This window comes from Malurus melanocephalus, unplaced genomic scaffold (assembly GCF_030028575.1).
Source record: "Malurus melanocephalus ecotype Western Australia unplaced genomic scaffold, MMel_1.1 scaffold_225, whole genome shotgun sequence".
In the NCBI taxonomy this organism is placed as follows: domain Eukaryota; kingdom Metazoa; phylum Chordata; class Aves; order Passeriformes; family Maluridae; genus Malurus; species Malurus melanocephalus.
The window spans coordinates 712,574-728,888 of NW_026623457.1; the positions used below are offsets into that span (position 1 = coordinate 712,574).

A 16,315-nucleotide genomic window follows, 5' to 3' on the forward strand; every position below is an offset into this window, starting at 1 on the left:
CCAGGACCCAAATGCTGCAGCTCTTCTGGCAGGAGTTTTTAAGGCTCAGACCACGCTTCTAYTGACACGGCTCATTTCACTCACAGAGGTGGTTGGTATTTTGTCACCTTGCTTCTTGCAGATACAGCTCAGCTCTTTCGTGCCCTAAGGAAAATATAGCCATATCCCAAGGTTGAGTGATGAGCCTGCTGAAAAACTGGATGGAAAAATTAGGTTTATTGCATTTTTTTTTTTTATCCAAAGTGCAACTTTTTTCTTCACTTGTGGTTTCTTCAAGGCTTTTAGAATTGGGTAGATGTCTCAGAAGGATTTTGCAAAGAAATGTTTCGTTTTGAAGTGTCAAAGAAAAAATTTGAAAATTTTAGGGGATCCTAGRGTGCGGGTGTTTGGGGTCAGTTTGGAACACCAATGAGCAGTAGATTTAGGTTGGAAAATGTCACCAAGATTTTACCTCAGTTATGGGATGACGACAAAGGAAAAAACATAACGGAAGAAGGATAAAAAAATCCTTTCCTCACAACATACAGCAATAAGAAATGAGAAACTTCTGACAGGTGYAAGAGTCCCGATGCTTTCAGAGGGATTTTTATCGTGTGGAAAGCCAGTGTCTTAGGCAAATAAAGGCCTGACACTTCCCCCAATCACTGTTCTGATTTGCATGGCTGATAAAGAAGCATCAGAACATGGTAGCAAAGGCTGTGATTGTCATTCCCTGAGCTGCCTATGCTGAGGCGTGGTGCTACTTTTGCAGGTTCAATGTCCAAGTGATTCTTGTGGATCCCTCTGGCCTGGCTAGAAGGGTGGCTGCTCCCTCTCTGGGGGCTGGTGTGGGATGGGAGATGCTTTTGAAKGGATATGTCCCTGCCTGGAGAGCCAGAGGATGGTCCCAGTAATGTCTGGCTCCATGTTGAGCCTTAGCCTGGGGTGTTGCTGGCCCCTGGAGCAGGGTAATGCTTGGGACACACAGATAAGGTGGCAGTGTGCTTCAGAGGAACTGGTTTCCTGTCCCTGGGTGACAAGGAAATGTACTCAGCACATGTCAGCCATATCTGGTGAGCGGCCACCCTTGTTTGCTGTACCCGTTCTGTTCCCTTGCCACTCTGTTTTGATAGGAAATCTGTTTGGGAACAGAGATTCTATTGATTTCATTTGTCTTCTCACTGCAGTAATCTGGACACCATGGACTCACGTGAATATAAAGAGTGAGGTGTCTAATTTGCTGAGTCCCTAATGCAGGGAGTCAGATGGAAATGGGTTGTTAGCCATTACACATCACAGAGCAGAGGTGTCACTCACTGTGAATCTCATCCTAATAAGTGAGCTGGCAGCTCTCCCCACAAATTCTGCATCAAGAGTGAATTGCAGTAATCCCATGTTAAGGTGACACAGGTGTAGATTCATTTCCAAAACTGCCAATCCCTCTGGACTCCTTGTTTTTAATTATTTTTTTTTCCCACTGATGTCAGTACAGCAGCAGATTTAAATGCTGGTACTGCACTGATTAAAATTGTATTCCCAAAATAACTTTGTCCTYTGGTATCATTCTGTGGGATGCTTTTGTTTCTTTTTGAATTGCTAGATTTTCAATGTGAAATCTGAAGCWGAAATTGGATAGGAAAGTTTCCAAATAACTTTAATCCAACACAGGTATGTACTGCCTGTCCTTGGACAKCCCATTTTAAATGGAAATAGGTACAACCAGTAGTAAGAGAAGCAATTTTTTTTTCATAAGGGAGTTGCTGAAGGAGCTGGGGGGTGTCTCCTGTATCTTCCCCCTCTTAGCAGGTGACTCTTTTTTACCCATATGAAAGATTTTGCAGGATTTTTCTGTGCAYCAGCTGTGGCAAGTTGACCACAGTGTCATTGTTAGTGACCAGTGACTTTCATTTGCTTCTGGTGAAAATCTTGTGCTGTGCTGAGAATATAAAACACAACATGTTCCCTGCYCTCACCTATCAATTTATTGCCCATTCCTCATGTTCCCCTGGTGTTTGCCTGCTCCCAGGTGCACCCAGCCTGAGTGACCACCTTGCYTACAGCGTCCTCTTCTCACTCATCTTGCACCTCTGGACTGTTTTTCTCTTATTTGTCTGCCTCCCTCTTTTGAGGAAGGTACGAAAGGCAGCACCAGGTAGCACCTAATACTGATTTCCATAATCTCATCTTTAATAGTCCTAAGGCTGTTAATGGTTCACTCTAATGATTATGGATATTTATAAGAGTTGATTCCTGTAGGACATGACAAAATCCTGTTTCCTCAMCTCCACCTATAATCTAAATTTTCTATTTGGTAACATGTTTTAGCTAATTCAGCTTCTTTCCTCRGTAGGGAGAGCAAGAAGGTGACACTTGCTCCTTGCTGTGATGGAACTGCCTTGGGTCTTCAGTGAGGGGTTTCTTACCATGGAAATGAGCCTTTCATGGCACTTTGTCTGAAGTTAGCATGACTGCTTACCTGTGTTTCTCTTCATGATTTTGTTATACTTATTTCCATGGCTTGCTGTCTTATTTGCAAGTTGTATGCCCCTGAAAACAAAGATCCCCACATCTTTTCATTAAGGGACTTCTACCAAATTTTTCACTGTGTGACCATCATGCTTTGATTTGAAATGAGCAAAATGAGTGGTACAATGCTGTGGATCAACCACAGGTTTGACATGACTTCACAGAGAATTTGGACACTTTTCACTGTGGTTGGGGAATATTGGCWAAAAGCATTAAACAGAGCTGAATGAACTCTTTGCACTTTTGGCAATACCATTTCTTCTTTCTGGCATGATCAGGAGCTGCCATCTGTTCTGTCTGATGCTGTTTTCTGCCAGGAACCTTGGATGCTTACCTCTGGCTGGATGWGCTCTTTGCATTCAAAGTCCAAAGAACAGGCTGACCTAGAGGCTTGCACTTCAACCAAATAAAAGTATTTCAGGGGAGGAACAGAAAAAACCCAAACTTGGGTTTTTTAAAAGTACATGGAAATTTTTCTCCATAATTCTTTCTCTGCTTTCTTAAAAATTCTATTTCCATTCTCTTTACTATACTTTCTCTATACTATTTCCCTTCTATTTACTTTTCTCTTTAATGGAGAAAAGTAAAAGAGGAAGGAGGAACGATCTGAATAATAAAAAGTGGTAATTTTACACTTTTTTTTTGAGGAGGGGAATGAGATACTGGAAAACCTACATCAAGTTTCTGCCATGATTTGTTTTTATTTTTGAAAAGTGCAATTTCTCAGTGAGAAATTTGTGACTCCCCTTCTTTTGAACAAGTAAGTACTACTGAGAGCTATATTTAGAAAATGTTTCATGTATTTCCAAGATAAAAAACCCCATATTTGTTTGCAATAGAGAGCACCTGATCAGACCATGTATGCCTGACAGCTCCTTATAAATTAGAGGCCAATGCTCACCTCTGGCTGTGCTGGTCTAACAGCACAAATCCTACTCTTTCCATCACGAGAGGAGAGTTTATAAGAGACATTGCAGAGGGCAGGAGGCACCTGTGTTTCTCATCGACACATTAGCTACATAAAACTAAAAAATAGGGAATAATTTTAGAAGAAAATTATTTTTCAAAGAGAGACAATACTTATATCTTAGATCAGAGACTTATATGTGTATGCATCTTCTAAATGAGGGCTTTTTTAGCTAGGGCTAATGGATTTGTCTGACTGGCAGACCCACCAGTACGAGAAAAAGAGAACCCTTGGCATGACAGTTGGCATGAGAACGGTGATTTTGGGGGATGGCTTTTCCTAGGAATAGATTTTATACACATATGAGCTTTAAAAGAAAGGTGGGATCAGCGGGGTTTACCCAAGTGCTCAGTTATTTAAACTCTGAGTGGGTTTATATCCATCTTTATATCCTTCACATGTTGGAAATCTGACCTTGAAGCATCCAATGTATCYTTGTGGGCACATTTCAGGAGCCCAAAGGACAATGAGGGGTGGATAAAGAGRAGTTACAGTGGTGTGGGGCTCCTGCTGGTACAAAGAGACTACGTCAATAATGCCAGTGAGGATTAGTGTCTGTCTGCAGGTGTGCCTTCAAATATATATCAGAGGAGAAGCTGAGAATGATGACGCCTTTGTTACAGAGCAGGAAAATACTGACTCTGAGCATTGTTTTCCAACTGATTTCTCTGACCATTATAATTCTTTGCTTTTGTGGCTGCTCCTGTAGATCAACTAGGCAGATTTCCAGGAAGGTATAACCCACCACAGCACAAAGTTGGAGGACTACAGAAAAAATTATCCCGAAGTCCTGAGCAGGTTGTGGGGACATAGAATTTGYATTTGGGGTGAAACACATCTGAGAYAGCCTCRGTGGGAACATGGGACCTCAGCATTGTCCTCATTGCAAGGAAGTGCAGTATGAGTAGTTATCACAGTGGGTGGAATAAAGGTATTGTCCACAGCACGCCAGTTCCCTGATCTTTTTGCACTCACTTCACAATGAAGTGAAGCTCCAGGTATGTGCATTTATTGTAATTTTTATTAACTATTATTGCTATTGCTATTATTATTCATGTACCTGTGCTCTGAAATGACTGCATGGCCCTACGTGAGCCTTAGGATGCAGAGACAGAAYGGATTATCTCCTAACTTTAATATGCCGCAGAAAATTCCAGTTTCTTTTCATTGTTTTACGTGTTTGTTTTTCTTAATACAGTGAAATTAAATGCAAGAATCTTGTAGCACAGCAATAAGGAAAAAAATTAATTGAGCAAAAGTCAGCAAATGCAGAATTATGGTTCCCCCAGCAACTGTAATGAAGGCAGAGAACACATATATACGCTGGTGTTCGAGTTAACACTGTGCACTGCCTGGAATACAAATCCTCCCTGTGTTCGTGGGGCTGAGTGATGATTACTGCGAGAACCATAACTTTACATTTCCTGACTTTTTGCAATTAAAATCGCAACCTGGATGACGCATTAGCATAGGCTTTGCATTTAATTTGCTGCTTTCTTTAGAATGTATGTGTGTGTTGATTATGTTTGAACATTTCTTACCTTTTAATATCATTTATCCTTTTGTAAGGGAAAAATCAGGGGAAAAGCCATTTACCACATTAGCTGCCTTCTTCTCACTGTCGGGGGTGGGGGGAGGCTGGAGGAGAGAAGGAGGGAAGAACAAAAGACTTGGTGCAAGCAGTGCAATTAATTGCATTTTTAGCTCTAAGAGACATTTGCTGATAAATGTAAATGTCTATCACTGCTTTTATGTTAATATTTGTACAGACTGGCCAATMCATACAGAGATGTGTCTCCTCCAGCTCTTTAACCCACGCACAGTTGAACTAAGCATCATTTACCTTACCATGACCTTGGAGTGGCAGAAGCAAGTCTGRCAAGGTCTTTGGTGGCCCCAGGCTCACAGATTTCTTCAGCCCATTGATGTTAAAGTCCAGAACTCAGGTCTGCAGTCCTTCTGACTGTGTGAAGTCCCAGTGACTTGAAAAGCTCAAACTTGGGAATGTATGAGAGCGYGTCTGCACTGCAGGACCTAACCAGACTCTTTCTGTGTCCTTTCTGTTTCTCCTCACTTAGCCACAGGGGAATTTAATGGATTTAAGGGTGCTTCATGCCCTAGCTAGCTGATATGCTGTTTGGTATGGCCAAAATCCCAGTGCTTTCAGTGGGGACAGTATTCCTCTTCACGATGGAAGATCAGACTGAAATCCACCAGTGCTAATGGGATTATAATGTTTTTCTTTCATTTTTATCTGTCTGGAAGGAAAGTCGTCTTCTTTCACTGGCTGCCTGAGCCCTGGAAGCACTGGCAAYCTTTTATGCAGAGCCCAGGGACCAAACTAGCCAAGTCTGTCCCTCGAGCTTGTCCCACATGCTGGCTCTGTAGAGAAGCTCATGCTCTTCACCATCACCCTGGCCAGGAGCAGTCACTTGTTCTGGGCTGATTTACAGCCTTCAGGCCTAATAAAGATCAGCAAGAAGGGAAGGATCAATGCAGCTGGCTCTGTTTATGCTGCAAGTTTTATTTTTTTTAAATTTGTTGTTAATATGTTGATGCTTACATAATTTTGTTCGACCTTTCTTTTTGTTCTTTTGCACTTTAACCTTTYGTGGCGGCTTCTTTTTTGCTTTGTGCTCAGCCATTTCATGATGGTGACTTAAGTCTATTCCCTTTGTTCTGAGCCTTGTGCTTTTATATCCCACTCCCCATAGAGCCATCAAATTTCTTTTAACCTAAAGGCCCTCTGCTTCCAAGGGTAAATCAGCCTTGTCTAAGCTCATTCACTTGAGCCCACCAAAGAGAGATTCCCCTCCCTTTCTGTCCATCCTCATATGAGCTCATGTCCATGTAAAGATGTCAGGCATCAAAGTTCAAAGAGAAAATAGCTTGGCACACGTTTCCCAGATGCTGTCAGACTGTTGCTTAGGCTCTGAAAGAATTAAATTRTGTGAGTACTCGTGTTGCTGTCAGAGGCCTGATGGTTTCTAAGAACAAACACTGTTATCTTTAAACCTACCTAGTATTCCTCAAAATCACAAAGTTTTACTTCATCATTCAATGTACCAAGAATCCAGGAAAATGTGAAAGGATACTACTATTAATTAATGATAGTGTGTGCAATGAATATGTACCAAAACATGTGAATCCAGCTTATCTCTATTAGAAGTTGCAGAATTTGGGAAAAAAGTGATGTGACCTAGAGCAATATAGCTTAAAGGACTAGAAAGAATGGCTTCTATGAAAGTAGTTTTTAGTCTTTTTATAGGTAAAAATTTTATATTTTACTTTGACATAGTGGATTTGGGAAAGCTTCACATGTCATTCCTAGGACAAATAGGAGACAGGCAGAATTCATTTTGTTAAAACGTTTGCTTCATCCCATTGGCAAACTGTGTTTTTTGTCAAACTCCTTTGTTCCTAACATGCACAAGCGACATTTCATCACATTTTTTTGTCAACAGAATGTAATTTTATTCCAATCATTCTGTCAACAAAGAGAAATACCATAAAATCACTTCGCTCACAAACATAAATTATATGTTCATTTTGTTTGTAGAAGAAATGGAAAAATCAAAACTTTTCCTGGGGAGACAATGAAGACTGATAGCATTGGTTCTGCGGACAAAATATTAGTGTTACGGKCAGCAGTTTGTGATTTTTAGGCTGGCTGGTGGGCAGAGCATGCACAAAATTCAAGGTGAARCAAAAAAGAAATGTGAATGTGTTTATTTCAGCCTTGATTCAGGGCACTGAGATGAAATCAATGGACTTTGGACCAGGCCTTTAAAGCCCCAGATGTGATGCAAGGCACTGTGTACACAGAAAGCTCAGAACTCATCAGAGGAGCTGTGTCTTTCTGGAGATGTCACGGAGGATATTCACCAGGGCCATTCACATGGCATGAGGCAGAGTATTTAGGTGGCAGAATGGAGTCCTGAGTTTGTCCTTTCATTTTACTTTCTGATGTTCTGATGTGTTCTTTTATTTCTTTCCTAAATAACCTCTTTCCTGCACTGCACAGCCAATGCATTAGAGTCAAGATACATCCTTTTAAAGTGGCTTTTTACAGAGTAGGGCCATTGCTCAAGAGCCTACATACTCCAGCACAATATGAGAAAAATCTCTGTGTATTTTAGAGTGATTGCCAGCCACTTTCCATTTCCCCCATTACAGCACATGAACAGCCTCTTCTTTTGTCTTCATCTTTCAGACCAATAGTCTAAACATRGCAAAATAGACATCACAAATAATTGTTGGATTTTGAGTGTTTAGCTCACAACTGATGACTGGTCAGAAGCGCCTCTGAGGAATACAGATTTCACTCTGATGTATTTGGGGAATGAACGTTCTTTTTAGCTACTAGCTTTGCAAAGAAAAGGCACCCAAATAAGATATATAAAAAAATAATGTTGTAAGATTGACTTCCTACACCACAAATRATCACTTGTGAAAAACCAGCACGAACAAAGGGTAATAAATATGTTCATCAGTCAAAGATGAAAGTATATATAATTTTGGGACAATTACAAGCAACCTGCACAGTTTTTTCCATTTGCTAAACTATTACAAATGGAGAACAAGGCTCAAAACCTGGACTGGACCGGGATTTGTGATCCTTGAGTTCATTTGTCAGCTCTGTCACTGGGTAACCTTAGGGAACTTGTTTAATCTTCCTACGTGCAAAGGTCACACCTACAAAAAAGAGGTTTATATTTCTCTAGTGCTTAATAGTTGTGTGAGGAATGTTGCAGAAAAAAACCCCAAGTTTTAAATTGAATGAATTACCATCTCCTTTTCAGTTTTTCATGCTCCAACACCTTCTCTTCCTTCCCTGTACACTTGTGCAGCCGCTTAAAGCTGATGGTGCTGATCTCAGAGAGTGGTTCCCCTTTTGCTTGTGACCAAGATCTGGATGATCTGCAGACTATTTTTTATCTGGCCTTCCCAATTTCTCAGCACATTCCCTTGAAGTGATCCAAAACCCTGCTGCCCAACCCTTMCCTGTGCTCACCCTGTGACGCAGTTTACTCAGGCTTCTATCTGAGCATCACCTCCCAGCCTCAAGGAGTGATCTTTTCTGATCTCCTTGGCTCAACTTATCAGCAGTGCCAAATGTGCTGTCAGCATGGTTTATTGGCTGGCCTATCTCCAGCACTTGCTTTTTCCTCTGCCTTCTCCTGTCCTGAGCCTGCACCTCCCAGCCTCATGGCTGGTACCCTGGAATGTCTTCCTGAGCTGCTTCCTCAGRTATCTCTTTGGCCTTTGACAATATCCATGGTTCAACTTTGAAAATATTGCATATTCCAGTTAATCTTCTAGAACCCTGCTTCTGCAGTCACACTGATTTCCAGGGAGCCTCCGTAACTCTCTTGTTTTTATATCTGGTATGGAGCAATGCATTGCACAGGAGAATAAAACTGTTCTTCGCTTATAGCTCTGTTTGGGGCTTTCTGTGCTAGAACAGTCTGTCCTTCATCCCAGCAGCCAGTGACTTCTGTGACTCTGAAAGCATCAGCACAAATATTCGCGCAGGGGTTTAATACTTTCTGCATAAGGATTTAAAAATGAATGGGAGGAAGAGACGAACAGTTAATTTCTAAATATTCCACAGTGCTGTAAAAAGCAACTGCTTGAGACACACCAGGGAGTTTTGCACCTTCTCAGGTCCTAGAAACAGCAGGTGAAGGCTATTTGAATCTTCCTAGTAAAACAAAATTTTTAAAAGTTTGGAAAAAACCCCTAACTCCTAGCATCTTGTCTTTGGAAAGTGTGTTATGGTTATGTATTAACATCAGAAAAAGGCCTTAAGTTAAATTAAATTTACTTACTATAAGTAAAATGGTACAGTAACTAGGTTCAAGCATGCAGACTCACAGTTCATTTTTATGAGTGTCCAATAAGATTATTTTCATGCAGCTCCTTAAACTGGCCCAGAAGGGTATTGCATGTCAGTTCATGGGCTTTTATCACTGAGAATGGTGTTTTAAAGTACAAATATACATTCAGTCTTCAGCTATGCTATATTATCTCCCTTCAGAAGTCAACTGGAAGTCAGAGAAGAGATAAATTAATAATTACAAATGCTTCATAACTGCACATCAAGTCCAGTAGCCTTGCATTRATTGAAAATCCGAGCCCTCATGAGATCAAGGGGAATTTTCTGTTGACCTTAGCAGGGAGATAAGCCCATACACACTTTGAAGGTAAGCTTGCTTGCCCAGATTGGTGTTGGTAGCAGTTCCTTACCTTGCAGTGTAAATGTCCTTGAAGCAGAAGAGTGATCAGRTTTTACAGCCCCTCAGTCCTCTGGGTCTGCATTTTCCACCCCTTCTGCTTCCCTCTGCGATAAAGCTGTGCACTGTTCAGCCTTTAACCCTACTTTCCACATGATCTCTCTCATTTTTGCAGTAATTGGTTCACCTCAGGCTCAACTCACTCAATCAGGGTGCTGTGAGCTGGCCAGAGGGCCTCACAGAGGTGCCAAATAACCATCTCCAGGGCTACKACCCTCTGTCCATCTTCTGGCATCCTGCAGACTCAGGGAAGGTGGGGACTGCGTGATCAGCATCAGAAGTTCATTAAAAGTTAGAAAACAGCTTCTAAACAGAAAAGAATGGAAAATGCAAACCCTTTGAAGCTCTGTCAAAGCAATGGGAGATCTTGATGGATGCTCTCAGCAGCAGCAGTGGCAGCATCCCCAGGTGAGTGTCAGGCAAATGCGTAAGGGCACCYTGCCTCCTGGGCTGGCAAATGGTGGCAGAGGAGATCCCTGGTGGTGCTCCCAGCAAGGGCACTGAAACCCCTGTGCATTGAATCTCACACCTGGGACACCCATTTTGGGGCCAAAACTTGGAGATTTGTTTGCAGCTGGAGGAAAGGTACAGCAGGTGACACAGCAGCTCTAGAGCAGAATGGCAGCAGCTGCCCAAATTAGGAAAATGTATCTGCAATTTGATGTCCTTCTCAAGGAAATGACAGAAAAGACAGGAGGGGTTTTGTGATTTTGTGTTTACAACCAAGGAAATGGAGTCTACTGTGTATGACAAACTGTTCTTTAACATCATCTGTGGAGGAAGCCATGAGCTTCCCTCAGCCCATTCTCTTCAGTCTCTGATCAAAGATGGAAGTCAAGCAGAAGATGAAATTAAGCGTGCAATTTCCRATTCATTCTCACTAGGTTTGTGCTGATTGCTTAAACAAAAAATATCAAAGCTGGGATTACAGGCTTAGCTAGGGGAGTGCATATTTCAGCACATACTGGGCTCTTTGTTGTTCTGTCACACTGGCAGAATGAGACTATTAATGTGTTGTCCCAGGCAGGCTGCATTTTAAAGCCCAGTGACTAAGTTAAATAAAAAAGACCCCTAAGAAAAGCAGTGGGAGCTTCCTACTGCTCCCTTTTTCTTGCAGAACTGTCTAGATGAGGCAGGGGAGAGGCAGTGGATGAAGTTGTAAAAGCATTTCATGGAGGACAAACTTGTGATAGTCAATAAGGCTCCTTGGCAAAGATTTCTAGCATCTACTCACTGTCCTACAAATTTTCCTGACTTTCTGAAGTGCTGTGTGTCAGCAGCCCACAAATATTCCCTCTTTGTGTGCAGGGAAGGAATTACGTGGTTGTCTGCAAGTGCTTTCCCCTGTCACCTGTTCAGCACTTCCCAAGCGTCTGTGGCACCAGGGGCACAGACATCCCATTTTTAACCATAGCATTAGGATGAAAACAAAGTCTCCACTTGTGAAAAGAGCAAAACTAAAGATTGCACAACCTTTCGYATCAATGTGAGTTATCTGAAGAAGCCTTGCCTAATCTGACCTGGTATGCCAGTGACAACAGGGTCTGGCATTCCTTGCAGAAGKCATGAGGACCAACAGTGGCCCCAGTGCAATTTAGGAAGTCCTGTCTATTAATATCTGTTATTAGTTGATGTGTGTTGGTTAAACTCACTGCCAGTGGTGTCATCCATGCTATTCTTTCCTCCTGGATGTCCATTTATGCAGAACTCATGAGTGTCTGGTGCTGAGCTGGCCAGCCAAAAACTTGCTGCTCTTTGCAGAGAGCAGTTGTTAAATAACAGCAACAATCTGCWCTGAAATTATATCATGTCCCTTCAGTTTTGGACACCCCTGATCAGGATGATCTCTAAGGAAGATTTTGGGTTGGGACCCAAAGCCACCACATGGGACAGAGGAACCTTCCTTTCAGCTGCAGCCATCTGCTGGACTGCTCAGCTGAGGCTGGCACTSTGCTTTTGGGGAATCACTGCTCATTGCAGCTCACAAGTGAACCACTCCACTGCAGTAGGGCTCAGGTGCCCTGTGAGACCTGCCATTGCCTTCTGGGAGCCATAAATGAGCACTGAGGTGTCCCCAGTGCAGTGCCCACACCAGCAGGGCAWGGRCAGCAGCTGCCAAAGTCTTGTCAGGCTGGGGGATGAGGGACCAGGGTCAGGCACTGATGGGGTGAGCTGGCAGGGATGTACTGAGCCCATCTCTGCTCTGGGATGGGTTGGAAGAGTCACTGTACCCTTTCCATGCCCTGATTTTCTGTCCCTGCCTCTGAAAGCCACCCCCAGTGTRACCCCAGACAAACCCACTCACCTGCCCATGTCCAGATTCTGGGTGCTGTCARCTGTGTCTGTGTGAATGCCCAAAACACAAAACACAAACAATGGTGAGCACCCTTTATTCCAGGCATTTCACAGASAAGGAACAGAGAATCGGTGATGTCAGGGAGAGCTACTCTTTTMATGCACAACTTAATAAACTTTTACAAAAGGCTTTGAGTGCCAGGGTTTGTAAGGGTTCTATAAAGGCAGAAAAAGTTGTTTTGTCACAATGCTTCTTAGCTGGGTTTCTTCTCTTTTCAACACTGAATGAGCTGGGAATGTCTCACTTTTTTCTTTCCCCAGTGCTTACAATGTTTTGTTCYCTTCTTTTTATTTGTCAAAGGTAATGTTTCAGGCAGGAAAAAATCTCTAATATGAAGAAGAACCTCTCTAAGAGTGACTTTTCCATGTGTTTGCCATGTAGACCCTGCTGGTTCACTAACAGGCCACAGGTAGCTCTTGATGGATGAGTGTGTAAATCCTCATGGATTTTCAGTGCCATCTGGCTGCTGGGGTTTCTGGGGCAGTTCTGGGGAGCCCATCCAGCCCCAAGCATGCAGCCACTGCAGGCAGCCCAGCAGCACCCTACTGATCCACCTTCAGCTGGGTGGTGGCTGGTGGGGCCACCCTCCCACCTTTTCCCAGCTTCCTTTGCTTTTTGGGCTGCTTTTATGGCAGACATGGTGTTAAATAATAGTTGATCTGGCAACCTGTCTTCCTACTGCTTCATTCTGAAGGAAAACAAGACTAAAATAAAAAGGCCCTTTCCTCTTTTATTTGTCATTTTGCTAATTGCAGTATTACAGCGTTTTCCAAGACCAATTACGCTCTGTTTGGGAAGATTAGCAGAGTGYAAAACCTACTGTGGCACATTGTGCAGCGGTGGCTCAGGGAAGAAAAGTAGTTGAATTCAAGCCCTTCTCATTTCATGTGTTTATCCTAATGCAGATTCCATATATACATACACATAATAGCAACTGAACAACATTCAGCAATGCTTAAAACAGAATTTCTTTCCCATGAGGGAATGAATAAGAGTCATTTGTCATATGTTTCCTTTAATTCATGGCTACAGAGTGTTTTAGAATTGCTTGATGTAAATCTGTCTCATCTATTTGACAACTCTGATATTGAGTCATTCATTTTTATTCTATGACTTAAAAATTTCTGTATTGCAGCTAGAGATGGGTGGCTAAAGTGCTAGTTTTGGACTATGGCTTGAATGTAACAATAGCTTTTGACCCTAGCTCCAGTCCTAAGGAAAGTGAATTTGGCAATCTCATTTCAATTCATAGTGAATAGCTGTTCACATAAAAAAATCAGCACCTACCATTTGTCATACTTGGCAGCTTCTGTTTAAGAATGGTCCAGAACTGCATTACCATGGAAACTAAATTACCTACTCCTACTCCAGGCTCAGAAGGTGATTTCAGCCGCTGGTGGAGGTTTCATATCGCTGGCAGAAGGAGGTGGGGGTAACCTGGGGGAGCCGCCATGCGTGTGACCCGTGAGGATGCCTCAGTCCGGTGTGGATATTGCCATCTCCTGGTCACGTGCCATTGGGCTCAGACCACATGGCTTTCTGACACATTGTGATTTATTTACTGATTTTTCTTGTGATAACAGCTACCAGCTCTGACCGGGATCAGGACTGTGTTGTGGTTAGTGCTGTACACACATATGTTTAAAGACAATTATTACTCTGAAGACCAGGCAAGCATGAGAAACTCTATATATTCCTTTCAAAATTGAAAATTTAAACAGAATAAGTGATTTGCTTGAGATTACACAGGAAAGTGGAGGCAGACGTAGCACATGAGTGCCCATTCCTTCATTSTCAGCACCCATCCAGGGTGTTACTTACCCAAACCACTTTATCYTTATTCAGAATTACTACTAATCTATGCCAGGTGAGCTGGAAATACCAATGGTTGCATAATTTTTTTCCTGTCATCTGTGAAAAGGCTGCTGATTCATAGGCCAGTATTTTATTGCAAGCTGCTCAGTCCAGAAGTGAATACACTTAATGGATTAGAGATCAATGTTTACTGGGCACTGAAAGTTTTTTAGGTTATTTAGATACTGTATGTTGATTTTGTAATTGTAAGCAAAAACTGTGGTATAACCATCCATCCTCCAATAATGACTAAAAAAGAGGATTATTTCAATCTACTAAGCTTCATATAAAATCCTTTTTCCTCACAGATACTTCTTCTTAGTGAGATGTACACTAGTGGAAAGGCTAGAAAATAAGCAAACATAAAAAAAACCAATCCTAATACGGAACTCTTTCAAGATCAGAGAAATATAAAATCAGCAGAAAGAAACAAAAGGAGTTTGCCATTCCTGCTGTGATGGCTTAGGTGCAAGGACAGAGGAGCCATCAGGGAGTGGCTGGATGAGGCTTGGAACAACCTGGTCTGGTGGAAGCTGTCCCTGCCCATGAWCTTTAAGGTACCTTCCAACCCAAAACCATTCTATGATTCTGTGAGCATCCATGAGGATTTGGCTCTGAGAGCCTCAGATTTGCACTGTGGAGCAGAAGAGTCCTTCCCTTCTCAGCTGCAGGGACAGACGTGGCCATGAGCACCCATCTCTGCAGGACACCCTGGATTCCCACCCCACAGACCCCTCCCACAGTCTCCTTCATCCGTGGGCATGGACTGCTCCCACTTCTCAGGGCACCACAGCAGCAGGAGCTGCTGGAGGATGTGAGCACCCTTCTTGCTTTGTCCTTGCCATGGCCCTGGCAGAATATTTGGGTCCCTTCTGCTCTGCCTTTGTTTTTTATATGCATCTTTCCTATTTAAGTGTCACAGATCACTGCACCAGCTGATTAGCCTATACATGAATGGAATATAAAAGAGCAGGTCCCCAAGTTGCAGGTAAGACCTTTGGTGAGATTGACTGGCTAAAAATAAAACGGAAATTGGCTCTGAGCTTTTGAGAATCTGTCTCTTCCTCAGGCCACAGGAAAGCAGAGCAAAGGGTAGCACTTCATAATTAATTATGAATTTATAATTAATTTGAAGCCTGAGTCAACAATCTACTAGTGGAACTGCTATTACTTCCTCTGGATTCCCATAGTCTGTCAGCGAGTTTGATCATCGCAAGCGGTTTTCAAAATTTCMGGGCCTTTTCTATTAAGTTTGAATTTTTCTTTCAGCATTTTAGTCTCATGTACAACTCTGTTTTTTAATAGTCTTTCTGTTTAAGGGAGCAGATCAATAGCTGTATTGAATCTCTAGGCTATACAAGTGAGCACAGTTACTCTCCCTGGGTAGGAATGATTTGTTTATTTGTGTAGGCTGTTTTGTTTTGAAGGTTGGTTCTTTTTACAGATAAACAATGCAAAAATATTCTGTGCTTCTGCAGCACATAATCTGATGTTCATCATATACAGACTCCTTACTCTGTGCAATAAATACAGAAAAACTTCTCTCCCCTCAGAGTTGCATGGGGCTTAAGCAGACTGGTGGGGTGGGATTTTAAAAAGCAGTCAAGGCTGACCTTTTCCTACCTCCCCCCTAACGCTGGTGGTTAAAATTCCTGCTGACTTCAAGGCGAGTGGGTCTGGATCAGTGTCGAACACTTCTGAAAATCCCTCCTGTAAAGACTGCAGAGTTCATTATTGGGGCAAAATTTTGTATAAAGCCCAGCAGGGACATACAGAAATTGTTAGCAGCTTATTAATGACCTCCACAGCAGAGGTGTGTATTGAATTTAATTGGGCTGCATCCCAGTAAGGTCCTGATATGCTTATGATTAATTTTCTCTACAGTCTACCTTTAACTTTTCTTTGAAACTGGATGGACACTCCATATTTGCACTTGTATAWAAGACTGGCAGTGAAATCAAGCATGCAGGTAATTATTATGCCCCGAGGAAGAGCTGTGAGTGAGACAGACCTTCACTTAACATAACTGGATGGTAGCAATTTGATATCAATCCCTCTTTATGTCCTGCTAAAATAAAGTAACATTCAGTGTGCTAGTATTTAATTTTTGTGGGTACAAGCATGGTTAAGTTYCTTTGTATAAGGTCTGGTTAGTAGTGCGAAGACGTAAAACGAGCGTTGAGCACAGTGACACACTTGAAAGGGCAGGTTATATTTATTCTGTGCTGTGTCAAGGGCATGCTGCTTGCTAACTGTAATTAGACAGTGTATCTGGAGGTCTGTGGCCAAATAGCAAAGATGTCTTTGCAGAGTATAAAAGGACTATTGTGTTTGTCC

General features: G+C 42.3%; 1 long non-coding RNA gene across 2 annotated transcripts in view; it reads left to right on the top strand.

Annotated features, from left to right (window-relative positions):
- The window catches only part of LOC130578387 (uncharacterized), a 65,147-nt gene that overhangs the window by 33,833 nt on the left and 14,999 nt on the right, over positions 1–16,315 (top strand). The window contains exons 4-5 of one of the 2 annotated variants that reach the window (XR_008965874.1): positions 3,153–3,265; positions 4,182–4,553. This is a non-coding gene — a long non-coding RNA (uncharacterized LOC130578387). Of the gene's footprint in view, positions 1–3,152; positions 3,266–4,181; positions 4,554–16,315 lie in introns of those variants that run through there. The other variant, XR_008965875.1, reaches the window with a different exon arrangement.